At 46.4% G+C, this 27959-nt stretch overlaps 1 protein-coding gene and 1 long non-coding RNA gene across 3 annotated transcripts in view; one reads left to right on the top strand and one right to left on the bottom strand.

Moving 5' to 3' along the window:
• The window catches only part of LOC135911030 (serine/threonine-protein phosphatase 4 regulatory subunit 1-like), a 192665-nt gene that overhangs the window by 36449 nt on the left and 128257 nt on the right, over positions 1 to 27959 (top strand). The window lies entirely within an intron of this gene.
• LOC135911033 (uncharacterized) lies at positions 2327 to 27943 on the bottom strand. The gene is made up of 4 exons (XR_010567191.1): positions 27790 to 27943; positions 7965 to 8079; positions 5087 to 5121; positions 2327 to 2457 (listed from the first exon to the last, which is right to left on the bottom strand). It is a non-coding gene; the product is annotated as an uncharacterized lncRNA (long non-coding RNA).

Genomic DNA, 27959 nt, shown 5'->3' with positions numbered 1-27959 from the left:
CATACCCGCTCCCACAGAGGCCAGCGTCTTCTCTACAACTGTCACCGCAGAAGAAGCAGTCTGGCACCCGAACAAAGGAGAAATCGCAGCCGCGAACTTCAGCCATCCTTGCCGCAAAGGGTTGTCGTCTTCTACTGCTCCCGCGCGTACTGTTGGAAGCGCCCGCTAGGTGGCTATCACTGGCGCCTCTATAGGCGGTGCACTACGCCTTCTGAAGTAGCGTTTACGTAACAGCGAGGTTACGTAAGGAACAGAACAAATCTTAGTTACAAAACGGTCGAAATAGCATACTCTGCAAAGTGCAAGCGCTCTGACATTAGCTTCTGAAGGGCGTTTGAACAATAATTTTTATTGTTGAATCCACGATTGATGTCAAAGCGGTTTATTCTCTTCTTTTGTACATTCTCTGGAGCTCGAAACACGCATATATTGTTAATTCTATGACAGGAGTGGTTTAAGTTCAATGTCTAATGCATCGAATGTAGAAGGAAGTATATGTAGCTGAAGAGTCATAAAGAGTGGAATTTTTACATGTTGTGGTTTGAGGGAAGCAACGTTTGTCGCACTAAGACGTTCGCGCAGTAAAACTTTGAACTCTCACGATATCCTCCTCTCTCTCATCGCGTGATTAACGCGCATAAGCCGTTACGGTGGCCGTGCACGTTCTGCTGCTGTGCATGAGGTCGCGGGTACGACTCCGCGCTGCGGCCGGCGCGTCCTGACAGGAACTACGTGCAAAAAACGCTCGTGTACTTTTAGTTAGGTATACACGTTATACAAAATCCCAGGTAGCCTTGAGTTTATTCGGAGCCCACCTCTCGCAGAGAGTTTGCTTGGTACGTTAAGCCACGTGAAGGCGTGTGTACGACGGAATACGCATTCTATACTGCGGGAATCGCATCTTGTAGTCACATCGAGTATAGCTTGCGTGCGAATGAGATATGCCACTTAGGACACGATTTTATTATCAGTGTATTCTTATCGGTGTACACAAGGCATCGACCCGTCACGGTAGTCCGGTGGCTATGGTGGTGCGCTGCCGAGCTCGAGGTCGCGCGGATTCTATCACGGCCACGACGGCCTGTATATCGACGGAGGCGAAATGTAATAATAATAATAATAATAATAATAATAATAATAATAATAATAATAATAATAATAATAATAATAATAATAATAATAATAATAATAATAATAATAACGCTTGTGTGTTTTGATTTGGGTGCATGTTAAAGAAACCCAGGTGGTCAAAATTAATCCGGAGTCTCCCATTGCGGCGCGCCTCGCATTCGGAGCGTGGTTTTAGCAAAGTCCAGAATTTTAGTTTTTTTCTCGTTTCCCACGAATTATGCAAAAGCGAAGACGTCATTCGTTGCCCTTTTTGCTGATGCTGTTCTGCTGGTGACGCTATGTTTAACACGCAGACGCTTAAACCTTTGTGGCGTGTACGCGCTAAACGATTGTTGTGTTTCTGGTGATGGCGGAGCTTCTCGACGGCGGCGTCTGAACGTACGCGCTGACGGCACTCCACTGGACCACGTGAAGTCGCGCGCCAAATCGTGCGGCGCGAACGATTCCAGCTCATATGGTTTGCATAGCGGAACTTTTTTTACTTGTGTTGCTCGTTCATGCAGGATATCGCTTTTCGAGAGCTTTCTCTTGTTCCATTGTATCCAATCTGCTGCTGTTAATCTTTTTTTCTTTTTCGTAGAACCAACGTGAAATAAATCTTGCAGTGTTTTAGGCGGTCGTCCTTATAAGTGACATCTCATTTTGTGCTGTGTGTTTAAAAGTAGATTAGAATTGGTTCTGCTTAGGTGCTGCCTTTATGAGTAGGCCATACTGAACGTTGCCATAATTACTTGGCATTATTGATACAGCCTACCACATTCCCATCATGTTGGTCTCAAAGTATTACATTAACGATGGTCGCCGGGCTCTATGCGGTAGACATTTAGCTCGATGGATCGTTTCTAAAAAATGTAAAGGAAACTGAGTCTTACAATTAAACTTCTTGCAGGTTAGACATGGCGCTGTAGGTCACTATGTTCAGACTGTATTCATAGCTGATCTGAACGGCGAGTTAACCCCTGGTAAAAAGGTGAGAAAACTTGTAGCTTAGACAGCATGTTCTTTTCCATATACGCACACTTCCATTTCTCTCCTCTAAGTGGCAGCGACCACGTGTTTCAATGGTGTTGACAATATGTGTGGCTTCCTCTAAACCTTTCCGATTTGTTTTGCCCACAGAAAGCATGTTCGCTGGCTTGGATGATGCCTTCGCGTTGGGAATATGATTGCAGCATTGAATGAGAAAAAATAAAGGTCAGCTTGAATTCATTGTTCTTTTTATTGACTCAAGTGCAGAAAATCACAACCTGGTGTCATTCTGGGAATTCATTCAAGTGGACACGCCTTGCAAACTCACCGGTTTCATTTCGTGAATTGCAATGTGTGCTGTAAAGTAATTAAGAAGTTAATTAGTGAACGTTCGTTAATTGTTTGAATATGTGTTTCCATTTCTCGTGCTAGTAATGTCCGCCTTTTCGGGTATTCCAGCTCAAGGACACGAATTATGCTATCTGCCACAGACGATTTCTTTACAAATTCCATAAAACTTAAAAATGGTCACCCTGCATACAGAAAGGCCCAAGCAGACTCTGACTTCCTTGCGTGCTCAGTACCAACGGGCGTTATTTGATGGCGCGCTCAAGCCGCTTGGGTCCAGTTTCTGAAACTCGCTTTAGGTGCCCAACTAGCTACTGCGAACTGACGCAGCACGTAGTTCCAACATAATAATTTAAATTTCAAAATAGAATACCGGGCCATAAAGAATTCCGCCGACGGTATCCGACAATCTTCATCAATCTCGAGCAAACAACTGGTATTTTTTAAAATTATTATTTTACGTGCAGTATGGTCTCAGTATTCGGGTGCTATTTTGGCGTTCCACACATTCATACCTTCCGCACTTGCATACTGGTTAACAAAATTTCAACAATGAAGTGAAATATGTCGGCGACGATGTGACCCCTTATTATTGCGTTACCGCAGTAGCATGTTCACGTCATAATTTGTGTGTCTGTAGATTTATTCTAATCATACATACATTCATTCATACATACATACATTCATATAAAACTACGTACGTACTTACATAACTGAGCTAGGTTGTTATCATGCGATTATGTTTCAATAGGATATTGTTGTTTTTGCACATTTCTGATCCCGCTAAGCAGTAGTTTGAATAACGTGGGAAAGTACGAGGGATGTTCTGAAAGTAAGTTTCGTCGTTTGTTTTCACGCGGAAACTTTATTGCCAAAAAAAAAAAGAAAGAAGCTACACCATGGCATCATGAACTATACACCTTGTGAAGTACTATAACGCCAAACAGACGGCACGGGAAGAAGAGACACGGACGAGTTGTTAGTAAGCGCTCGTCCGTGTCTCTTCTTCCCGTGTCGTCTGTTTGGCGCTATAGTACTTCAGTAATGCACCAACTAGCCCTACAAAAAGTTTCGCTGGTATACACCTTGTACTATTTTTCCACACAGACGCCACCGACATTGAGACATTTGTCGTAGCGCACAGTCAATTTGTAAAAACCACTCTGGTAAAGCTCGGTGTCCTGCAATGCAAGGCCTGAGACATGACCTCTTCACAATACGCGATCTGTAGGCGTTCGTGGATGACGGACACGCTAGTCCCACGTGCCCATTCATACCGGACAACAGCACGCACTTGCATGGGAGACCTCGTTGTCAGCACACGTCTGTTTGTCATCGTGATTTGTACTCGAATAACCTCGGGCACGCCGGTCTGCTGCTACGCTCTCTTCTTCGGAGCTGTGCGCATGCGTCATTCCTCCTCTGCTGACGCTCCTTGCATCGTTGCACCATCACCGAGCGCGAATTCTCATGGCTATTGTCTGTTTGACCTAGCGTACAATTTTCACTTTCATTAAAAAAAAAAGACGAAATACTTTCGGAACGTCTCTCGTAGTTTAGTACGAAAAGTATGATTTCCTATTTTGACACATAAATACACCATTCACCTCGACTCACCGTGAAACTATAGGATGCGCAGCTACAAGAGACTGCTCGAAATATGCAGTTTTATTTTTAATGAAAAAAAAAAGACTGCCGCAAAGTACAATTTTATTTCTTGCTCTAGGTAACTCGAAGAGGCGGACATTATTTTCGCCAGAAATCGAAATGTATGTATAATTGACTAAAAGTAATCTTTTTTAACCGATTACTTCTTTTAGGGCACGTGTTGCAATTTGCTAATTGGAGACGGCGAGTTCGCAAGGCACATGCAATTAGAAGGAATTCTGAGGCAAAATGGCAAGCGTGTGTATATATACACGCACACGTAGGGCCAGCACTGGTTTTGTGTGTGTACGTGTATCTTGTCCTCGCCTTTTCGCGCTCTTCAAACGTTCCTTGATATCTGATCGGCATCAAAATTGCAACAAGAAGTGATTACTTCAGTGAATTAACTTTTATCATACCAGCTGCATATCTACTGTGATTTCTCACGCAGTTACTGTCCGCCTCCTCGAGGAAACTACTTCGGGCATTAAAACTGCGTTATCTGCCACAAGCGATGTTTAACATTTTGTTGAGATTAAAGAAAGATCTGGTAACCAGGTTGTTTCTCTTTTAATCGTGTTTTGAACGGATTGTTCAAAATTGCATGAGGCATAAACTGCAGATGAAGCTGTTCGGGTGGATTACCTGAAGAGGCGAGCATTACTTGGACGACATATCGCGATGTAGACTTAGCTTACTGACGAATAAACTTTGCGACTATATGCATTTTAGGGCACATGTTACAATTACGAAATTAAAGCTGGGCAGTAGTGAAGTCATGTCTACCTAAACTAGCAACACTTTCGACATATTCATCTTCGAAACTTGTTGAAAAAATGCGTTCCAGTTAAGATCACCCGAACGGCTAGAAAGACGCCTTTGGGAAAATTAACGGGAACGTCCATGTATTATAATGTACCACGTCCTGAGCACGGGATATCTGGAAACCGGTGCTCGTATAAAGATTGCTGCTATGTAAACGTCAGCTCACCAGTGCTCCGCTTCAGTTCCGCAGTTACATGTGCCCTAAAATAAATAAAAGTAAATCAATTAGTGAATCGTTTAGTGTTCTATACCTGGACATTGCGACTTGTCGTGTAGGTCATTTTCGACTCTACTGCGCGGCAGTTTGGGCGAGTTGGTATGTCATGACTTTTTTAGGCTTGTAGCGCAGCTCAGAACGAGCAAAAAAGGAAGGGGGAAGTGGTAATGAAAAGGAACGGAGAACAGAGTGAGCGCTCACCCTGTTCTCCGTTCCTTTTCATTACCACTTCCACCTTCGTTTTCTGCTCGTTCCGAGCTGCGCTACAAGCATCGAAAGAAAAAAAAAGAAAAAAAGGAAAGAAAAAGCTCCGACTCTACTAGAAGTACACCTGAAAAGGCGGAACAATTGTGTCTGTCACAGGCTACTCAAACTCAACTGTAATTTTTAAATAATAATAATAATAATAATAATAATAATAATAATAATAATAATAATAATAATAATAATAATAATAATAATAATAATAATAATAATAATAATAATAATCAGCTGGTATATGCAACAAGTAGCCACAGCTAAATCTGAACAGGAATATGCACTCGCTAAAACCTTGTCCGATGGCACTGAGCACCCAGAACCATAGAAAATGTTACTGAAAAGCGTCAGAGCGCGCTAAATGACTTGCTAAATAAGTATCTGTTACTGCGAACGCGTTTCGGTACCAAGGTGGCCGATGCGTCACGCGACTGGGCTCCGTTTCTGCGATCGCTGCCACACGCGAGCGCAGCGCAAGGAAACGCGCGGGGCACGACGTCATGACGTCGTGACAACGTCGTCAAGTCCGGCATTTCGAAACGCACTCACCGAGCGCCGTCCTTTTACTCGTATGTGTCAGTAGTGCTTTAATTCATGCAAACTTCAAGTGATCGATTGTGTATGAAGCTCCCTCTCGTGCATTCATTGTAGCAAAGTTGAATTGATTTCCCTTTTGTGCGACGTAAACACTGCAGACGTGGTGCAGGTATACGATGGCTTTGCAGTGTTCTTTACTTTCTAAACTAATAAAATGTAGTGACAATGTTATTCACAGTACGCTTGCAAAATGTACCCCAAGTATATTTCAATATCTTTTGGAGTAAATCAAATATCGACGTATGCATCACTCACTGACATTCACATCAGACCACGCACATACACATCCGAGATGTGTCCTGCGTGAATCCTGATCGATTGATGTTACTTACCGAAATAACTGCTATCTAGCATATATGTACAGGACAGCTTTTCATTGGATGTTTCGTGCAAGTTTGGCTACTTGCTATTGAATGTCCACACATTTCACGAATGGCCCGACTGAATAAATGTGCATACGTGCCGGGTGGCGCGCAGGATGTCCTGGCCCACCATCTATGGTGGATTCTCCTAACTAAAGCATCCAGTCGACATTGTAATTCTGCTGCTGTGGCGGGGGGGGGGGGGGGGAGGCGAGGCGAGCACGTCTAAGGACACTGCGCGGTGATGTGCCTTGTGCTCACGACGATGAACGGAGGCAGGGGAAACAGTTTAAAATTGCGGGTCAGGTGATACTGTTTGACCGGAGTGTCATCGTGCGGTGGGAATACAGCCGCGCCGGCTCAGTGAATTACATCAGGACGCCACGGTGTTGCAGTTTCTGCTCGTTCACTTCACAATGCACACGGCTTTTTGTGCTCCGCGCGCCGACAGCTAAGAACCTTTCGTTCCGCACATGAACAAGAAAAGCGCGCATGCAAAGATTGTTCGTGTTCTGACAGAACTCTCACGGTGTCGCAGGCATGCAAACGGGATGGTTGGGCCTCTTGCTATGTATCAGAGCCGGTAGTTAACGTAAGGATTTCCTTATATTCATTTCGTGTCGTCCATCGTTTACGGCCCTGGTGATACTGTAAGTAGCGAGCCGTTCGACACTGACGAAGGGCGAAAATAATTGGAATAGAATCGTTACATTATCCCGGCCCTGGACTCGCGAAATAAAAACAAAGGTTTAACTCATCCTATTGCGAACTCCGTATTTGTAAACTCGCGCGCAAATTGTCGGCATGGCCAAGCACTAGAAAGCGGCCAAAGTTGGTTCATGAAGTAGGGTCGCTGCCTTTGCCCGCCGTCGATCTCTGGTGTCTCGCTTTGTGCAGGCTTCTTACTTTGACCTCGTACAGAAGCCTGTGCGACGGGGCTCGTTAATCCGAACGCGGGAATGCCATATCACGTTTTGTTGCCGTAGTACTGGCCCCGAACTTAGTAACCGCCGAGCTCTTCATTGCTGACGGCGGTCAAGGCCTGTGGGTCGTGTGCAGTGTAGCAGCTCCGGCCTGAGCGGGTCGCTCTCTCGAGGGCACCCCCCTGCAGCAGCCATCTTTGCGCCGCCGTCTCTTCTTGGGGGCTGCGCTGGCGGCGGGGGTGGCCGTCGCCCCGCGGATGCCATCTGTCTGTGGCACCCCTCCGGGGGCGACCCCCGCGGCGACCCCCGGCTTCTCCTCCATCACCCTCACCCTCCAACTCCCGCAAACTGCGCGGCAGCAGAGCCCGGCCGCTTCCGCGCCTCTTTGGATTGCCAATCGGCTCATCGGCGAGGGCCAGGCGGGACGCGGTGGCCGCTTCCGGCTTCGCTTGACGCGTCCACATCCGGCCACGCCGCTCCTCCCGCGCCGCGCGCTTTTGCAGCCCTTCCCCCGTAGAGTACCGCCACACGTCTCTCGTGCGACGCGGCCGCTGGTAGCCCCCCCCCCCCCCCCCCCCACACACACACACACACACTCCCACTGCTCAGCCTGCGTAAAGTAACGAGTTGCGACACCCTTTCCAGGTTTTAGTATATTCGCAGTGCAGGCACCACCATGTCGCTCACCGCCGCCGTCGCATAGCTTTTTATTTCGCACAAGTACTCGAGGCATCGGCGCTGGCACAGTTCTTCGTAGGGGCACCCGACGCCATGGTTCCGTCGGAGGACAGCCACGATACAACTGGAAAGCAAATGAAAACACATTACAAGAACAATTTGGGGGTTATGTCTTGATTCACGCAAACGATTTCTTTGGAAGACATGTGCTAGTTCGCTTGCTGTGGTAGGTGATCAGCAAAGCTCGAAGTTTGTGAACATATCTTTCGCATGCAGTGAAGTGTTTTGACGCGACGCTTACATAAAAGCTCAAATTCCGCGAACTGGTACTTGAAAATTCCTCAGCCGACGCACAGTTGGGCGCTATTAGGGTGCAGGCAACGAGTGTACCACTGCACCTTCAGCGCTTGAAAGCAAGCGTGTCGAACATTGCAAAAGTATCTGCCTGTCTAACGAGCGACATGCAGATAAGAGCAGAGCACGTAATTCCTGGTAGGATTGTGTCAGAACCGATGGATTACACAAAAAAGATTAGGAAGCCCTAAGAACGTTCTACCGTAATTGCCTCAAATTGATGATTCATGGCACAAGCGTGAGTGAATCACATAGCGAGGGAGTCGGTGGTATAACCAGCATTTTATTTCTGGGGATGGGAGGTTGGGGAGAGGGGAGGAGTGTTCTAGCACGTAATCTACATCCAATACAAACAAAATGTAGACGCTGCTACCTCTCCCCATGCATCCGCAGACAAAAAGAAATCTTAGGGCCGTTTCACTTCGACAGCGATGGACAAAGCTTCATGAGTGACTAGATCGACAGGTATGCACAGGCGCTCCGAGAGGAAGGACATACGAGAGCTGTTGTCGGTGCCGCCGCTACACCAGGCTAGTGTTTCGCCTTGCCGCTCACTCGTCGCGCCACCACGATCGCTTTCCCGGTGCGTCTCGCTCGCAAGCGGATGACGGCGGTGGCTGTGCGGCTCGGTATTTCAGGCCGCCCGCCTGTCGCGCAACGACCGACGCGGCCGCTTCCCATGATGGTCGAGCACGGTGTTGGCGCCGTTTCGCCCGCCACGGTTGGAGACCTGGCGCTCATAATTTGTACGCAAGCGATTCGCGTTATATCGCTGTCGTGTTTGATTGATGTGGAGTGTGAAACAGTGTTGGCGCGTTTCCCTCTGCTTATGAGAGAAAGAGGGAAAATAGTCACTGGCGCGGCCGTGGGACTGGTTCGTGCAGGGCCAGCTGCAGCGTCCTGGAGCACGCGCCGTAGTCGTTGCGCGCTCGGCCGTTCTTGCATTCCAGCACATCGCGGCGGTACACTGAGCTACATTCATATGCCATGGTTCTGGAATATGTATATTTTTTATTTCCTCCTATTCACCACGCTTCATTGTCACAGCGCAACTTGATGAAATGTTGATGATGATGAATAGCCACGTGTTGTATGTATATATATATATATATATATATATATATATATATATATATATATATATATATATATATATATATATATATATATATATATATATATATATATATATATATATATATATATATAGAGAGAGAGAGAGAGAGAGAGAGAGAGAGAGAGAGAGAGCGTCTAACAGCACATCTGCAGCATTCGATAGCTTCGTAACGTCTCATCCACTACATCACTGTCACTTCTGTCCAAGCATGTGCCGCGACTCACTCGGTATGCCAAAAGCATGTAGGCGGAGACTGGTCGATATGAGTACGCTCATGCTCCGGCCACAACTGTTCATGTTGACGTCAGCATGTGTGTGTCGAACTCGAAAATTTTGTACAGCGTTCCTTTTCTTACGGCAGTCTTGGCAAAGGCTGATGCGAGACATTTGTCGCACTCTCATTTGTGGCAGTATGCAGCTCGCGCGGGTGCATCACAGTATTCTGCGGGCAACTGGACAGCGTGTTCCGATAAAGAATCGCTGCTGGGGTCGGATGAGTTTGTCCAGCTGATGCTCTTCCGGTTTAACGAGCGCGCTTGAGGAAGACCTGTAACCGAAATAATTGCATCAAACAGTTCGGTAAAGTGTCACGTCACCGAGGTGCTAGGAAGGGCGTTAGGCGTGTTCGGCAATGGTAGCACGTGGAAATCTTACGTGGGATGTTGGGCTGCCACTAGCATGGCTTTGACGGTCTCCTGCAAAGTGCTTATTGACAATGGCGTACAGCAGGTGTCGATGAATGTGACGCAGTAAGCCGCACTACGTGATCTGCAGTGTCCTTTCGTTTGCAAGTAGGGATACTTATTATTACTGTTTCTTTGATTAATTTTAACGCAGTGTAAATTTGACGGGTACCTAAATTTTATGAGCACCTAAAGCTAATCTAACAACTTTCCTGTGCCCAAATTACGAGTCTGGAACTGGAATCTAATCTCACGCATACTACCGCGCTTGCAAACGTGAAACTTGGTACCACTGCGCCTTTTCTTTTTATATTTCGCAAATTCGTAGTTATCATGACCCCAAAGTTCATGTGCTTCCTGAAAGTTACATACGTCCTTTATATGCTCACGCATTAAGACCTTTCCATTATTTATTCAATACATCGATGTATTTATGCGCCTTCACTGTTGCATGTAATCCCGTGCATTGCACCAGAATCGTGTTGATTTCGTCTTCATACATATAGCATAACACCAAACATTTCTGCTCTAAACTGCAAGCATAAAACATCTATCTCGTCTTCACAAATATCCATTAACCTTCGGAGGTCATTTAGTTTAGTCTGACAGGAGGATGTAATCGGCGTTCATCAGTCCTGAGAGGCGATGCATCCCAAATTTGTCCTATAGTCGTCGACACGGAAAATGTGACTTATCTGACTCGAATTCGGGCCTTTTCCCATTCCGCTTAGGTAAATTATAAATATATCAGTGACGACTATGGATATCCTTGGCAAAGCCCGTATTTATTTCTGCATTGGCTACACTCCTTATTCACCCCCAAAGTAGTATCTGAGGTTTCATCTTTATATTTCTTGTAGTAAACACCGTTCGCACTTGCATCTTTATGAATGTATCTCGTTCTTCATACCATAGCCATCTACCAACTTTTCTTTGTAGCTCGCATTTGAATATACGGGTGTCCATCAACATTTCGACTCGTCAGGCTGTTTGCCTAAGAGAGAAGAACGCAACAGAAGGGAGCGTGACAGGGCTTTTTTTCTTTTTTTTTTTTACAGTAAAAGTGCCTTTTGTAAACTTCGCGTTTGTGATTAGGACCGGTACCGCTTCTTCAAAAGTTAAAAAAAAGAAAGAATAAGAATGGTGACAGACATATAAAGTCACTCGAGTATATGATTTAGTATCATGTGTACTGATAATTGCCTTTTCTATTTCGTCTCTTTCAAGAGATCGTGATGGCAGCGCCGTGTAGATCAACATCTCGTGTCTGACAGTTTTTTTTTTTTTGGTCTGCACGCAATTATAAAAATGACTTTTTTTTTTGTAAGTATACGCTTTTGTTAAGACAAGCAATTCCCAGTAGTGGTTCAGAAAGTTTGATGCTGGAAATTCTCCCTTTCTTTCTCTCTCTTTGGTGTGTGTGTGTGGGTTCTTTTTCAGAAAGATAGCTAGAACATTAAGCAAAATAAGAACAAGAGCTTGGTGGCGCTACCCATTGAATGGTATTCGCCTCCGACAACTAGCCAGCAGCCCTGTAGCTCTTCTGTTGTTCGGTACACCACATTTGAAGACTCGAGGTCTCGGAGACAATCGTTGCGTTCATTGACTGTCCTGGTGTATCGCTAATTTGGTCTTCACTGCATGTCCTGACTTTCCCTGTACAATATTTGCGCAGGTCGGCTGCAGTTTACCCCCTGTATAGGCGCCCAGCTCTATGTTACATTAGGCGGTGCTATACCGTTTCTCTGTGCAACGCGCCCACACACGTTTTTCTCGCATTCTCTCTCACCTCGTGTTCTCGCGCTGACACGGACTTGCACCTCTTGAAAGCCGCCGCTGCCAATTGAGACGCAACAGGAGCCATATACACTAGATGGCAGAGTGACGTAGAACGTGCTTTTCCCGTGAGCTGGCCTTCAGCAAATCCGCGCAGCGCTCGTATGGCCTGCTTAGACCAGTCACGGGTCGTATGTCGCAGCATGGAAATGCCGAGTCGCGCCTGATAACTGCTATAACGTCGTAGCTCCTGTCCCACGGCTTTGCACCTGAACTATTCTGGCCGCGTGTGTTACCCTCGAGCGCTCGCCCTTGTTACCGCCAGGGTTGGCGTTGGCAATCCGATGGATGGTTGGATTTCGTGAGTGTCCCCTTTGGAAAAGCGTCGTGGCTATAGTTTTATTTTTTGTCTTCCCGCTTCACTTATTCTCGGCCCCTCTCTTTTATTATGTTCGTACTAACAAATCATAGAATCTTTGTAAAGTATCTTGTTACCGTAAATAGTATATGTTCCTTTCATTCTGCGTGTTCCCTGCATTTACGCCACCAATGCTGCAGCCGTATTGCACGGGTCTTTTATTCCCTATCATCGCAGTTTCATCAACCTTTCTCCTCCATTATCCTCAAAGACCATGGTCGCGAGCAAGGTAACTACGTCTTCATTCACCTATGAATGGATACTACGATATCCTATCAAAATATGCTGAGTTGTTTCTGCGTTATTTCCACACACACGCTACATACACGTACTCGTCGCCGACAACTTTCCTGGAGTATGCTCTATCTTTTGTTTTTTCATTCTTTGCTGGGCCACAGTGCGCGCGCCGTTAGCATAATATGTACTTCCTAGTTCCCGTGCCTCCGTAGCGTTTGCATTATTTTCTCCACTGCCGTTCAACGTTTTCATTTTCTTCTTTTTTCCCTTTCTGTACAAGTAACTGAATACTCTAGCAGTCAATCTATTTTCGTTCATATTCCTCAGTCGGCTTTTGAAGCACATTTTTCTCTGAACCTCCCGGACGACCATCCCACGTCTCCCTACAGCATGTGCTATTAGGCATATCATATTGACCGCAAAGAAAGACGGGGACATAGGGAGAGAACACGTAAACAGCACGTGCGGTAACTTTAAACTGTTTTATTCACAGCAGCCCGTGGGCATATATAGGCAAATAGAACATGCGCAGATCGCAGCAAACAAGAATACACATCAGTTTAGCGTGGCAACCAATTATAAAAAAAAAATCTATTTCCGATTGAAACAACCTAATGGAGGTATCGCTAACACAGTCTTGGCCTTTCTTTTTTATGTGATAAGCCTCCATCAGTTCACGTGCAGTCTGGTCAAGACTGTGTTAGGGATACCTCCATTAGGTTGTTTCAATCGGAAATAGATTTTTTTGATAATTGGTTGCCACGCTAAGCTGATGTGTATTCTTGTTTGCTGCGATCTGCGCATGTTCCATTTGCCTATATATGCCCACGGGCTGCTGTGAATATACAGTTTAATGTTACCGCACGTGCTGTTTACGTGGTCTCTCCCTATGTCCCCGTCTTTATTTGCGGTCAATATGATATGCAGTAAATACCAACTAGGTCAAAGTGAAGTTCTTCTGAGTGCTATTAGGGGCCATTTGAAACACAATGCCGTTTCTTTCTCTCTTTTTTTTCTCTTCTTTTCATGCATATTAAGCTGGTCTCGGCGCTCCAAAATTCAAATATGGTGATACTTCCTAGCGCAAAGCAACGTTCAACCGTTGCTAATTTCGTGAGTATCCCCTTTGGAAAAGCGTCGTGGCTATAGTTTTATTTTTTGTCTTCCCGCTTCACTTATTCTCGGCCCCTCTCTTTTATTATGTTCGTACTAACAAATCATAGAATCTTTGTAAAGTATCTTGTTACCGTAAATAGTATATGTTCCTTTCATTCTGCGTGTTCCCTGCATTTACGCCACCAATGCTGCAGCCGTATTGCACGGGTCTTTTATTCCCTATCATCGCAGTTTCATCAACCTTTCTCCTCCATTATCCTTAAAGCCCATGGTCGCGAGCAAGGTAATTAACTACGTCTTCATTCACCTATGAATGGATACTACGATATCCTATCAAAATATGCTGAGTTGTTTCTGCGTTATTTCCACACACACGCTACATACAAGTACTCGTCGCCGACAAGTTTCCTAGAGTATGCCTTATATTTTTTTTTTCATTATTTGCTGGGCCACTGTGCGCACGCCGTTAGCATAATATGTACTTCCTAGTTCCCGTGCCTCCGTAGCGTTTGCATTATTTTCTCCACTGCCGTTCAACGTTTTTATTTTCTTCTTTTTTCCCTTTCTGTACAAGTAACTGAATACTCTAGCAGTCAATCTATTTTCGTTCATATTCCTCAGTCGGCTTTTGAAGCACATTTTTCTCTGAGCCTCCCGGACGACCATCCCACGTCTCCCTATACAGCACGTGCTATTAGGCATATCATATTGACCGCAAATAAAGACGGGGACATAGGGAGAGAACACGTAAACAGCACGTGCGGTAACTTTAAACTGTTTTATTCACAGCAGCCTGTGTGCATATATAGGCAAATAGAACATGCGCAGATCGCAGCAAACAAGAATACACATCAGTTTAGCGTGGCAACCAATTATAAAAAAAAAATCTATTTCCGATTGAAACAACCTAATGGAGGTATCGCTAACACGGTCTTGGCCTTTCTTTTTTATGTGATAAGCCTCCATCAGTTCACGTGCAGTCTGGTCAAGACTGTGTTAGCGATACCTCCATTAGGTTATTTCAATCGGAAATAGATTTTTTTGATAATTGGTTGCCACGCTAAGCTGATGTGTATTCTTGTTTGCTGCGATCTGCGCATGTTCTATTTGCCTATATATGCCCACGGGCTGCTGTGATTAAAACAGTTTAAAGTTACCGCACGTGCTGTTTACGTGTTCTCTCCTTATGTCCCCGTCTTTATTTGCGGTCAATATGATATGCAGTAAACACCAACTAGGTCAAAGTGAAGTTCTTCTGAGTGCTATTAGGGGCCATTTGAAACACAATGCCGTTTCTTTCTCTCTCTGTTTTTCTTTTTTTCATGCATATTAAGCTGGTCTCGGCGCTCCAAAATTCAAATATGGTGATACTTCCTAGCGCAAAGCAACGTTCAACCGTTGCTAATTACTGTGATTATTGTTAGCGCATGATATAGGGTGTCCCACACAACTTGAGCCAAGAATTTAAACGTAAAAGGCACGTCGGATGCGAATTGAACTGAACGCATACTATTCGCAATAGCCTATAGTAACTCAGAATTTTTTCGTCTTCCCATACCTAAATAATTAAGTTTAATTACCCAACTTTTTAATTATTGGCTGAGGACCCCAAGTATTATAGGCAGATTTCGTAGAGAGCCTTCAGAAACCACCGATCGACTTGTTTCCTTTACGATACGTCTCACGTAGTCCTTTTTTCTGGGTTGCAAAGAAAGCCCGCGATGTACGAAAAAAGCCACGTGACTGAGCATTTGCACAGTCGTATTGTGCTGCTCTCAAGCGTGCGTTCGGTGAACAAGGTCGGCTGCATCGTGACTGGCGACGAGGAAGCGCCAGGGCGATCTTCATCTCACCGGCAGCGCTCGGCCATCAGCATGCATTCTCGCCGTCATTCGACGGGAGCCGACCTTGTTCACCGAACGAACGCTTGAGAGCAGCACGATACCATTGCGCAAGCGCCCCATCACGTGGATTTTTTTTTTTTCGTATTTCGCGGGCTTTCTTTGCAACCCGGAAAAAAAGACTATACGTGAGACGTATCGTAAAGGAAACAACTCGATCGGTGATTTCTGAAGGTGCTCTACAGATCTGCGTATCATACTGGGGGTCCCCAGCCAATAATGAAAAAGTTGGGTAATTCAACTTAAATAATTAGTTATGGGGAAAAAAAAAGTGAGTTACTATAGGCTATTGTGCGTTCGGTTCAATTTTGTTTCCGACGCGCCTTTCATTTTTAAATTCTTGGCTCAAGTTGTGTGGGACAACGTGTATATCATACGGCGTCTTATTATTGCTTGTTATGTTTCACATAGTCCTATTTCTTAACTTTTCTTTCAACAAGGCTCCACAATTTTTTCTTTGTTCACCGCTTCTACGCATTAACATCGTACAAAATGTCATAGGATAGCATTCTTTGGTACAACGTATCGTACTTTCGAACGAATTGCATTCAAATCAATGTTTCAAAGTTGGAAGCTCAGCTTGCTGCAGAAAAATCCGTAACCAGTATCTGACGTTCTCCGTGTTTCTTCGTACCTTCGCTCGTGCGTCTCGCTTTTGATTGGCAGCATCATACGCGCGCTGCTTCAAATAATCGGGTGGCCGCATGACAGCGAACAGCTGCACATGTTACATGGAGGTAACGAATTAAGGGACGCTTCTTCAGCCTTCTTTTGTTTTTTTACCCCACATCCTGTGCGTATCTGGACACGTGGTATACCTGCGCATAGGAAAGCTGCACTGGCACCTTCGCTGCGCTCTCGTTATAGATCGCCGCCTTGTGATGTGTTTCAGAACCAGACACTACTGCGCTCGAGCAATTCCCGATTCCTGGCAATATGCAATGTATGTATATCTTGTTGCGAAGTTTACTAAAGGTTAACCACTCTGATTACATCTGCGCAGATCCAAGTGAGTGGCTTCAGTTTCGCACAGGAAAGTAAGTGCTCCCTTTTTGTTACGGGAGTTTGGTAAAGTTTTATCTCGCTACCCGTCAGTGTATCTTGAGGACGTGTCCAGTAGCTGTGGGGACCTTGTGCTAACGCCAGCTTGGGGATATCCGTCCCCAAAGTGTGCGATACACTATAGTGTTACACGTAACGCTTGTTACTTTCTCCAAAAGCCTTCGTCACGCGCTAGGCGACGGCGCACTGTCAGACGGCGGCACAACTTATACGGACGGATGTTGTGGAGCTGACGGTAAACGCCAGGGATTGACACCCAGTGAAATGTACACTCCCAGTAAATGTACAATGCCTAATTCCTAACTTGCAGCATCTTTAAACATATAGACCTGAAAGTTACAAATGAAAAGCTTTTGTAAGTTATATCTTTATCAGCCCCGACGCCGGCCCTTCGTCATGAATAATGACATTTAAAAATATGGCCATCTTACATATGGTCTGCACTGGTCTACCGCAAGTTCGTTCATCTATAGGCTAAAACAGCTGCCGTGTTCTGTCTCGTGGAAAGAAAACTCATTCCTGCTATTCCACACAGCGTTAGCAGGGTGCGCGCTGCCGGCTGCGCACCCTCACGTACAGAAGTGGTTCGAGCGGCGCTTAATCCGCCTATACATCATCGCAGTATCGGCCGGTCTTGAGGGGTACATAAGGGGGAAAAAAATAGAGCCAAATGAATGCTTACATTACGTATACGGTGTAACGAGCGTGGTAAATGAAACGAGAAGTCCCCAATAGATTGCTGTGTAGTGTCCTTGTGCATGCTACCCCTGTAGGGGTCACTACTGTTAGATCGCTGCAGCCGAAAAAGCCAGCTGGTGAAAATATGTTAAACTCGTAGTCGTACGCACAGAATATTGGCTTCACCGTTCCAGTGTTTCGTCATTAAAACCCGAGCATTGCTTGCTCCGTCTCCCGCGCTTACTTTCTCGTAAACGAGTTTCTTGCCCGTTACTTATGCTCGACGTTGATTTCCTTCCCCCACCCGCCACACATTTGTTTTCTTAAAAACGGGATACCCGAATCTGTGAGAAATTAGCACATCGCAATTAGTGTGCTAATTTCCCCACAGCATCGCGTGCCGATTAATATAGAACAGTGAAATGTTTAAATCGTAGTGAGAAGTGAAATGGTCTGTGTTACGTACACCATCCACTGTACCCTCCCGCTTTAGTTTTTAACCGAGGCTTGAGTCAGTCGCTGAGGCACCCGCGCTCCACTTAAAGCGCGCCATCGCTCTGCCTTAAACAAGATGGTCTGCACATGCTCCTTTTAGCGAGGTTTGCTTGGACACGGAAAACCATTTCAGTCTACTGGACTTATTTCCCCGAATCGGGGGGTTTACGTAATGCGCTTATTGTGAATGTCTAATCGCTTGGCGACGGTCAAGTGGATACCTGGCGTGTAGGGTCCGGTCCCTTGCTTTCACTTCAAGTGCTCCAGTAGAGTCATCCATAATTCACCTTCGTTCCCTGTGGCCGCCAGAAAGGTCGAACGTGGTGCACGGGAAGGATGTGGCGCACGCCCGAAAGAGAAAACTCGCCGGCGATGCTTGCTTGGCTCGGAGGCTATAGCCAGGGCTGCGTCTCTTGGGGGAACCTCGAACGCGAGTGCATTTTCGTCCGCTGCAGTTTGAGAGCCTCCGGCAGGGCACGAATTCTGCACGCTCGCGGCTTGGCACCGCGCGCGCCATGGAACCTCGTGATGTTGCCGCGTGTGACACTGCGGACTCGGTTCCGTATATCGCGCGCGCAATAATCAGGTCGTGCAAACACGGTACCCGCACGCAAAGTTATGGGTTTATGCGCCAAGCGGTAACGCTCGTGCGCTTAGCAGAACAAGCTGGAATAATTATCCGGTCGCACTGCTGGGACCACTGAAATCGTCAGCACGATGACGGACGGACCATGTGTTTACTAGAAATGGCGGCGCGTTGGCCCGGTCGGTGTAAAGGGTGTTGGGGAAGACAAGGGGGTCGAGTCAGAGGAATGCTGCTTGGTAATGCTTCCAAGGCCAACTGAGCTTGGTGTTATGGTTAGAGGGCAATTGGCGATATACGCATGGCATAAGACTGGTAAGGAATATGTGGACCTAACCGGTCATCCGAGTTTATTTGTTAACTGCCTACAAATACCTAATCACTTTGAGGGCATCGAGGGGCGACCCGACGAATAGAATCTCGCTTGGGACGTCGTTCATGTTTCAGTTTGGTCTGCTAGCTGTGCTTCTGCTGAACGCGAGGTTGCGGGTCGAAGCTATTCTAGAGTCCTGCACCGCGACCTTTTTCACAGCCGTTTTCTTTGGTGGATAGAGTAAGAGAAAAAAAGGTTGCGAACTATACAGGTGTCGCTGATGTTGATTATGAGAGTGAAGAGCGCGAAAGAACAGGGGTCGTGTTCTCGACGTCCCTAGTTCTTTTAGCGGTGCTTAGTTTCAATTATTAACAGAAGCGGACAGGATTTCCTTATTTATTTAACACTATTTCCTTATTTCATAGAAGGAAAGCTGACGGTTACGAAACGCATTGAAATACGTCAATTTCATTCGATTGTCTGACTATTAGCTCAAGAGAAAAGCTACCGCGGTTCTTTATGACGATGCAAAATGTACTGTACCCTATCGTGAACGATAGAGATCGTATCCGTCAGGCGACTTATCGCGCACGTGGAAGCTTGGAAGCGAGGCTCCCGCCTTTCTACATACATGTCTCGGGAATTAGATAGTCTGAGCGAGCTCAGCGCAAGCTGCTATGCGCATATGTCATGACAGCTTGCCTGAAATATGCACTTCATTGCAAGCGACACTACTGACGCAAGCCAGACTTCGAGAAGTGAACAAGCGCGTGCCCATGTGTTTCTTTAAAAATTTTCTGGCTTGCGCCCGTGTCTTTGATGAAAACAACACATCAACTACTTGCATGACAAGTTATCCTTATATATAGATCAGCATCGCTTTTCAGGTTATTGGTGCTTAGACTGCTCCATTGATGCTGTGCTGGCGTTCCAAGAACTGCGGCGATTTGACTGCTGCGGTACCGCGTAAGGACAGTCGAGTGGCGGGTGATGATCGTCCGATACAAACGTATAAGTTAAAATGAGTAGCGCGTGGTGTACCTTGTACAGAGTGCTCTTTCCATGCGCTCATGTAGAGCCGCTGCTCCGCATGATAAGGGCGGCCTGAACGGGGCAGGTTGGATTTGGCGCTTATATATACGTGCTTCAAATGGTCAGTCAGTGCGCTTGTCAGAATCACACGAAAAGGGTCCCAAAGGAGAGCGACACACGAAAGTGCGCTACATTCTTGTGTCGTCCTTTTGATGTAGGCCTTGTTTGTGGCGTGTGCGAGAGAGAAATTATGACGCGCTCTACACTGCGTGGCTTCAGCGCTCAAGTTAAACGGCTGTCGATCCTTGCCGCGCCGCCGCACCGGCCGCTTACGTCTTTGCGCAACACCGAGTTCGGAATGGGCAAGCTGCTCCCGGTCGCTGACGTCGCAGCTGTTGTGGCGTAGATGCACGGCGCTTTCACCGAATCGCTCTACTTCCTCCGAGTCAAAGTTTTCGCTTTCTTCCCTCAACCAACAATGCGGAACTGCGCCTCTGCGAGGAGGTCGCCCATTGTGCAGCAGTCATCGGCACGGCGACCTTGGATGTGTGTGGAGGATCTTTTGCCTTGGGCGCTACCGACTCGGAGACACTGGCAGCGAATTGTTCACGAGAGGGTTGTAGTCGTTAAGTGCAATGATTGGTTGTTCATTCCGCTTAAAAATGAAGGACAGGAAAGAGAGGAAATTACATGCTGACCGCGCTGCGACTGTCGAGCTACATCTGCTGACACATGAAAGGCGGTCAGCAGTGGGGGGTGAGGGAAAAAAAGAGAGGGTAGAGAAGGAGTTCCTAAAAAATTGTGCTAATCGTCGCCACATTACGCCTACCGTCAAGGCGCTCTTTTTTGCTTTAACCTTGCCTGCTGTGAACGAGGCCTTGTGTAGAAAATACAAAAAAAAAGAACCGGTGGCGGTTGCTATAAGCGCGTTTAGAGATTTTCACTAGAGGGCCAAACTTTCTGTGACTATATATAGACGAATATTTGCGATTTCCAAAACAGACCTCTTCCGTGCAGCGGCGAAACCAGGTCTGGTTATAAATCAAGGCTTATTTCAGCTGTTGCCACCATGGGCTACAACAGGTCTCTTTTCGCGTTTTACCGCCCCCCGCCCCCTTGGTCTAGACATTGTTTCAGATTTGACTACACACGCGAACTTGTTCGCCCATGTTGTGGCTTCCCGCCAACCATATTGATGCATTTTGTGTTTCCCGCTGCATCTTCAAGTGTCTTTATAATGCAGATTACATGATAAGTTATTAAAGCTGAGGAAATTCCAACCAAAATTTATTGGAACTTGACGTTTCGGATCCGGCACAGATCCTTTCTTCAGGTGTGAGTCGTTCATGACGCCTCGACAGTAAAGCCCCTTTACTCGACAGACGTGCTGCGACCTCACGCGGAATTTGGAAATAGTAGAGAGCTTTAGGTTAAGGGACGCAAGTGGCTTGCGTACGCAAGAAATAGGGGCCACGGTACTGCGCATGCGCAGACACCTACGTCTGGGTCTGCGCAGTACCGTCGCCCCTAGTTCTTGCGTCCCCTAACCCAAAACTCTCCAGTATATACACTGGCGAGAGTTCCCGAAGGGCGGTTGATGCTTCCGGTCGTTTTGTGAATGTGCTGCGACTCGAAAAAGAGCACCTGTAGTAATGTTTTGCGTGTGCTCTCTCAGACATGGTGCACGGCGTTCACACAGGAAAGATATGCGGAGGCGCGGATGTGAAAGCCCGTACTTGTCCAAACCGTGGTATACCTCAGACTTTGGTATACCTCAGACTATTCGGACAAGCTCGGATTTGGTGACACCGCCTTGAATATCGCCCAGCCACACATTCCGACTACATGTAGGCGCCGGTCTTTGGTTTTCACAAATCGATTAGATTTGACGTGTGGTTTGGCATAAGGGCGTGCGCCATGCCGCTCCCAGACTACAATTCAGCAGCACAGTATGGTAGCTAGAAAAATGTGTGTTTGTGTATATATATTTCATGTTCCCTTGTAGGATCCTAAAGGCAGCTGTAATTCCACCGTACTTGCTGACGGGACGGCAAAACGCCCCAAGGCTGCAGCACCCACTTGCATATTCTCCTCTGGGCTGTGGGCGCGTGCACCAGAGTTCGGCACGTCTGTTCTGCACACACACGCGCGCAACGCTCTGGATGGCTCGTTTTGTTTCTTGTTTTTTTTTCTTTTTTGAGTCCTCGACGAGTCACTGTCTGCCTTTGCGCCAGTCCTAAAACAGCGCTGGCAGGTCTATTTCAGCTGAAGTCTGAGTCACGTCGTCAAGTCTGCCGCCCTTGACGACTTGTGCCTCCAGTCAGACTCGAAACCGTTCACTTGTTCCACGCTGTGCTGTAGCACTCGCCCGTCTCGCAGAAGCGCTCTTGGACCGACTTCAACATCACTCATGACCCACTCATGGCAATGACAGTCGCAACATGCGTGCTCGCGCACTTCAAAAAAGTGTATGCGGCGGCGGTATGTCGCTACTGCCTTCAGTGCTTTTATAGACTATGAGCGACTTCCCGAAGTGCAATGCGAAGTGGTTAATTGTGGCGTATTTCATTATAAAATATTAATTTTATAGAAACTATGGCAATCAAATGCGCGTATTTCCAAGCGTTCACATGCTTCCCAATTAAGGCACATATCAAAGAGTCGCAGTCTACAGACAAAACCAGACACAAGGCGCGGGGCTTGGGAGGTGGGGTCAGGTCCTCCGCCGCCCCACTAGCATCAGGCCTTATCCTTTTGTTGTTGCTGAGAGGAATTTACCTTTCAAATTTGCTTTACGGTTCCAAACTATTGTCAGACTTCTAACCGTTCTTCAAAGGGACACTAAAGCAAAACAATATATCAGTTTAGATTGATAACGCATTGTTTGAGAACTTTGCAGACAGTTATTTCAAAGTAATAGTTCGAATATTAGATGAGGAAATGAAGGTTAAAGTATAACTATTTGAATTTCGCTCCGAAACCCCGACGCTGGTACGTCAGGGATTCCAAAGTATGTTTTCATATTTGGGCCGCCTTGGCTCAGTAAAGGTTCCCCAAACTTGCGATGTTTAACATTTGGTTCCCTTAGAACACAACGCAGTGAGTCTGTACCGCTAAATAAATAAATAGGCCCTAAAAGACGCTCTCAAAATCCATGACGTCACAGCGACCTGGTGCGGGAACTTCAAAGAGGCGTCGCCACCTGTATTTCGCTTTGGCGCTTTTTCTTGCTTACTAAACGTCTTATCGTGGTAAGATTGGTGTTTTGGTGTTGTAGAATGGTAATTTAATGACGCAGAAGAAATCATTTTTATTTTTAGTGTCCCTTTAACACTACTTCGTGACATCCGCCTGCAGGTTGTGTCATGGCACAGTGCACACATCGACTTTGCCATCTCTTTGCTATATATATATATATATATATATATATATATATATATATATATATATATATATATATATATATATATATATATATATGTGTGTGTGTGTGTGTGTGTGTGTGTGTGTGTGTGTGTGTGGGCGCGCGCGCGCGCGTAGTGCCGCCTTGCTTAGATTCCACAACTGACACATCTTATGCCTTCCTCCTCTTTTGCAGCCGTGCGCGAGATTTCGCAACAGTTCGCGGCTCTGACCCTTATGCGCGAGTACCAGCTGTTTCCCGTGGCGTGTCTGCGCGTTTTGATCCTGTACATGCCTCGTTTGTACAGAAACACACGAGGCGCTCAGGCTCTGAAGCTGGTCGACAGTGGCGAAGCTGGCACACAGTGGTGACTCCCCGCACGCCTCCTCGACACGCCACAGCTTTGGCCGGATAGCTCAGAAACCCTCAAAAGGAATGCCAACCCAAAGCAAGATCAATACGCCCTATTGACTCTTTTCGTGTGCGTTTACCGCAACCAAGTAATGTAGTCAGGGCCCTGATGACGTAACAAAAAAAATTAAATTATGGGGTTTTACGTGCCAAAATCACTTTCTGATTATGAGGCACGCCGTAGTGGAGGACTCCGGAAATTTCGACCACCTGCGGTTCTTTAACGTGCACCTAAATTTAAGTACACGCATGTTTTCGCATTTCGCCTCCATCGAAATGCGGCCGCCGTGGCCGGGATTCGATCCCGCGACCTAGTGCTCAGCAGCCCAACACCATAGCCACTGAGCAACCACGGTGGGTTGATGACGTAACAACGAGTGAACGTCTATGTTTTCTTCCTTGTGCGATTTTAAAAGTTCACCTCCCTTTTTCACACCATATGTTAGACCAAGTCGCGTCTACCTAATCAGTATTTTTTTCTGTATCCATTTATCGAAACATTGTAGCCGCATGCTCTCAGAAGTACTTTTTCATTCTGTATGTGCTGGATGGTCAAACCTATTTATCGTTCATTCATTCGTGGTCACATTCCCGTATGGTTTTTTGTCCTACACTGCTTCTCTAAAACGTTGTTATACCGTATTTTGGATGCATGAAGCGTTGAGGCACGGAACATCTTCAGTTACACAGCAGTTGTCAGCGTAATACATATGGCGAACCAGATATTAAAAAGAAAACAAGAAACTGAACGTTAATCTCTGGGAATATATTCACCTACAAGAAACAACAACAATAAATGAAACAAATACTGAAAAAAATAACTGAATACTTTATTATGGGCACAACGGGTACAATTCAGATTTACAACTGGCAGTGTGAACAAGGCTGTGTCACATCCCTTAAACGTTTGGCGCAGGCTGGAAGCTAACCATTTCGTCAGAGTGGCATAATTCTCGCTCTAATTGATCATGCAGTTTATAAACTCTCCAACCAAAAGAAATTGAATTTTTTAAAAATTAAATCCCGACGTCTCTGTGCCAACTTGGCTCCTTCCCTGAAGGTATGACGGATGGCGGTAGCTTTGTAGATCTTGTTTATATAGGGAAGGTTCACATAGGCTGGTAAGTTAGTCTGCGAAATGGAAATTCTCTTCAGGGTATTGTTATACTTGGGTGTACGTGCGTAAATCTTTTCCAGCTAGCCGAACTGACTGTTACGATCCAAAGTGCGGCACTCGTATCGCGCTTCCAGCGATAATGCGACCGCGAGGCGATTACGCTCTCGCGTTATCGTTCGCACTGCGCACGCACAGAGTGACATTTCTAGAAATTTTGTGTTCGCACATGTCGCGGTTTGGTCAAGCTGGCCGCCCGATCTTTTTCTCCATCGACCATGTGATCATGGCCAGGCAAAGGCTACACTGCATCGCCAATGATTATATATATATATATATATATATATATATATATATATATATATATATATATATATATATATATATATATATGAAGAAAGTAGGTTAACCGTGGGGCTCGGTTCTTATTAGTCATATCATGAGAAGCCAACAAACAGAGACACCAAGGAAAACGTAGGGGCAATTACTTGTGCTAAGTAATTGAATTAAAGAAAGAAATTATAAATTAATAACAAGACAACTTGCCGCAGGCGGTGAACGATCCCACGTCTTTGCATTACGCGTGCGATGCTCTAACGTAGATCCATTGGTTAGAGCATCGCACGCGTAATGCGGAGACGTGGGATCATTCCCCACCTGCGGCAAGTTGTTTCTTCACCTGCTTTCATTGCTATTAATTTACCATTTCTTCAATTCAATTAGTAAGTACAAGTAATTTCCCCTATATTTTCCTTGGTGTCTCTGTTGGCTTCTCGTGATGTGGTTTATATACATACATACATCTATTTCCCCCAAAAGTGGACGAAAAATTGCCCCATCGTTTCGACCACACCGGGCGTGCAATCTGCGGATGCATGGCGACCATACATCTCTCCGATGATATATAACCGTCGGCCCCAAACTAATAAACGCCTTTATAGGTGGTGGAGGTACGGGGTCACACTAATATATATAGGTTCAGAATCCATGTGCTAGAGTATTTAGAATGCATCGCCTCCAGCCTTCTGAAGTGTAAACATTGGAACTCGGCACGCGCAAATTTCGGGCGCAGTATTGGTGTGCGCACATCGCCGTGTGGCACAGACACTTGAGCGCTTTAGACAGGAATCTGCTCTGTTTTCGGCACTAGGGGACCGTATTTCGCAACGACCCATTTCGTTATCAATATTTTCTTGCTCAGGATATATAGAAAGAATTTGCGCGGACGCCTGGACTGCCCCTCGGCCGGTGGCTTGGAGAGAAGAAGTGTGCAAAAGCGAGGGGCATCGGTAACACGGCCGCGCACGCGCTGGCGAGCGAGGCAACAGACACCCGTCCCGGCCGAAAGCGCCTGCGCGACTAAACACAAGAGGATGAGTGCTCTGGCGGTGCAAACTCCGACAAATGACCACCCGCTACCCTAACGAGGCGCCCAAATGCATAAGCACGTCCGCCGGCAGAGTACGAGCTGGTCAAGTGTCGCCTTTGCAGTAAGGGCCCGCGCCTTAACACCCTGGCCAGCGAGGAACTCCAGCATGGAAGTTGTCGAAGCCGAGGACTCCCCGGACTGTTATGATGCTACTGCCCCTACAACACCGGTCACCTGCTCGACGTGCCACAAAGCCGACCGACCGACCGACCGACGACGAAACATGTTATGGCAGCACACTGGCTACAAAGACATCCGGCATAAATATCAAGCCGCAGTCTAGGACTTTTAAATGACGTACATTACCCAACAGCCGACGGTCGAGCTCTCGCAACGCATGCAGTCCCTCTGGGCGATTGACCGTCGCTTGTGATCTTCTTTCCCTTCTATTTACCCCACTCCCCTTGTATAGGCATTCCAGCACGTCCTTTATATATATACAATTGGCGATTGGTTTGGTCGCCTTCGTCGTTTTCGACCAATACAGGCCCGATGGAGGGTAAGGATGGAAAATGCAGTGGATCATCTATCCCGAGAACGCTCGACCACTGTATCGCGTGTCAACTCGTGACGCCGAATATTTCCTGACGCAGACCGGGAAATCCCATGAGCGCGAACGATAGGAAGCGACAAAAACGTATGTAGCGAGGACCAACTCAATCGAAAACGCTTAGCCTCAGGACGCTTAGCCTCAAGGTTCCATTTATATATATATATATATATATATATATATATATATATATATATATATATATATATATATATATATATATATATATATATATGCGTGTGTGTGAAAAAACGTAAAACCCTGCATGTACAACAACAGGGTCACTGAGCTGTTGTCAATAAATAGATATTTTTTCTTTCTCGGCAAGCACGTGAATCAACAGCAATATCACTCCGGTTTGTAAGGCGCCAGCCGTGCAAGTCATTGCGTCAATCGAAGCATTTCGCTCTTAGGGAAAATTAAACACAGTTAAAGAGCTCCGCGAAAGCGCGGTTTAGCTTGTCCGGTAAGCGGGTAAACGCAGGCGTACGCCCCTTTTGGTGTAAACGTGAGCGGCCTGCATGGTGCAGTCATCTGGTGGCGCAAAGCTCAAACGGACAAAAACAGCTAACATTGCAGTAACCAAGCGTATTTTACTTTGCTGCTGGTGTAAATTTTTGGCAGCAACACGATTACGCCAGTGCTTGCCCACGGGTAAAATACTTGTTGCAATTAAGACCTTGTTGCTGGTTACATTCGACTAAAATTAGCGGCAGCATTTACGAGCGGTTGCAGGTCAGTATATGTACGTGTCCGAGCAGACTGGGCATAATGCACAGGGACTTGTTGCTGCGCGCCTGGTCGCAAAAGTTTTACGATAACATGGCCTGCGCATTGTGCTGCGAACGCATACGCATGTGCGACCACCAAAATATACTCTTAGATAGATACTCCTGAGCGAAGCGAACCCGTAAGGGAACTTGCCTCTTTTGCAACGTCCACGCTCTAGGAACTTTTTGCGGTGGATACGTGCATTACACCTATGCACGTATCCATTCGCCACGAAGTTGGAACATGACGCTGTTAGCGCATGTATCCTATCTGTGGCAACACCCTGATCTTTGCAGGAGGCAACCGAGTGCCATATTTACGCGCCTAGTGAGTTGCTGAACCATTTGACCACCGAATACAAGCAAAACACGCAGGAAAGAGGTTCGCTTACATGGATTGGCCGCTGGTAGCCACCGTGCTCGAGTCGTCTTGTCTTCGTGTCGCGTGACCGTCATCTGTGCGAGCTACACGTGTCATTTGGCTGCTCAAGAAGAGGCGGCCGCGACGGCCCGCCCTTTCCCTCCGAGGCCAATCGCGCGTGACCTTGGAAGGTTCCCTCTC

The sequence above is a fragment of the Dermacentor albipictus genome, chromosome 1 (genome assembly GCF_038994185.2).
Source record: "Dermacentor albipictus isolate Rhodes 1998 colony chromosome 1, USDA_Dalb.pri_finalv2, whole genome shotgun sequence".
Classification (NCBI taxonomy): Eukaryota; Metazoa; Arthropoda; class Arachnida; order Ixodida; family Ixodidae; genus Dermacentor; species Dermacentor albipictus.
This window is presented reverse-complemented; position numbering and strand designations above follow the sequence as displayed.